Genomic DNA, 1,647 nt, shown 5'->3' on the forward strand with positions numbered 1-1,647 from the left:
CTTTCTGAATGAATAATTTCTCTCATGTTACTTTAAGTATCAGATGTTAGGTCTCTTTTTTTTTTTCCACAGTGCATTTCTATTGAGAAGACTTGGTTTCAAACGGCTTGCGCTGTTATAATTATCTCACTTTTGCTTTGCATTTCCATGAGTGGAAGGAAAAAAAAAAAAATCATGAGAGCAGAAAGAGTGCTTCCTCAGTGCGGACCGTCAGAGTGACAGTCAGGACTGTTCCCACAACCATGCTGCGAGCGATCCTCCAGAACCGGCAATTAAGAGCCGAGCAGACGTAGCCTGCAGGTTGCAGTCGCCCAAGGAACTTCCTCTCATAGCCTGATTCTGTCACTTCACCGCATTACCCACAAAGTGGATCAGAAACTCTTTGTTCTTGTAAATAAAATCAAGTCTTTACGGGCTGCTGTAGGTGAGGTGACGTTGGGATGCGGTGCCGACGCCTTCTGGAAGCAGACAGGATCGTCTTTGTCTTACTCCGCTCCGCCTCACCGTCCTTCAGGTGTGGCCTGGATGTGACGGACAGCTGCCAGCGGTGGCCTGCTTTCACACCTTGGCCGCCGTCGCCCCCCCCCCCCCCCCCCCCCCCCCCCCCCCCCCCCCACACCCTCCCACCCCCACCGCCTCCTCCTCCTCCTCCTCCACCTCCGCAGACAGCAGCCTGGGAAACCACAGGCCCACCGCGCTGGCGCCAGCCTGTACGGCTTGGAGCAGGGCAGCCGGGCCCAATCAATACCTCTGCATTTCCTGTCCATTTGCTCAGGTCTCTTCATTAATAATTACTGCCTGGCGGAGCTTCAATGCGCTCGCCCGGCTGGGCCAAGGGGAGAGGCCGGGGTGACCTTTTCCCACCCCCCTGGGCTCGCTTGGATCACATACACAGGCACCGGGACAGACATAATAAGACGACATAGCTGACATTACTCCTGATTCATGCCAGCACCCCCCCCCCCCCCTTCCCCCGCTCCGTGGAGAAAGTGTCACGCCAAATTCCATTAAAAAAAAAAAGAAGAGATTTGGTGGATTTTTTTTTTGCAGCTGTGCTTATCAGCAGGCGTACAAACCAGGTACAACATGACTTTGAGACATTTTTTTTTTTTCCTTCTTTACACCCAGTGCGGTTGGTGCTGCTCTTCCTCAGTCTGGCAAACACCCACTATATCCAGCAGCTATGATTTCAGCATCATCTGTGCAGTGAACCCACTCCCACTGAAGAAAAAAAAAAAAAAAAAAAGAGGAGGAAATGTTTTGAATAAGTCCTCGTTTGGCTGTTCATGGCACATTTTCCAGATGACAATAACAATTCTTCAAAACATCTTAAATGACGCTCTGCCTGGTATGTGCCTCTGCTGATAAGCAAGGTAACAATGAACTGCCAGGTTTTAAAATGCAGCCTGGCGTGATATCACCCCCCTCCTCACCCCCTCCTCCCCCGACCCCGCAGGAGAGCGAGGGATATCCATCAGAGACGAAGAAATGCAGGACGTGTTGCTGAAGTCATGTGTTTTTATTTAATGGTGACTGTTTATAGATGCTGCGTTTTTCTCATCAGCAGCCTGCATCTGGATCAAAACAAGTTCATTTGAGTGGAAGTGGGGTCTGCGAACAAAGACACTCCAGGCTGGCGTGATTCTG

Source organism: Salarias fasciatus, chromosome 19, assembly GCF_902148845.1.
Source record: "Salarias fasciatus chromosome 19, fSalaFa1.1, whole genome shotgun sequence".
NCBI lineage: Eukaryota > Metazoa > Chordata > Actinopteri > Blenniiformes > Blenniidae > Salarias > Salarias fasciatus.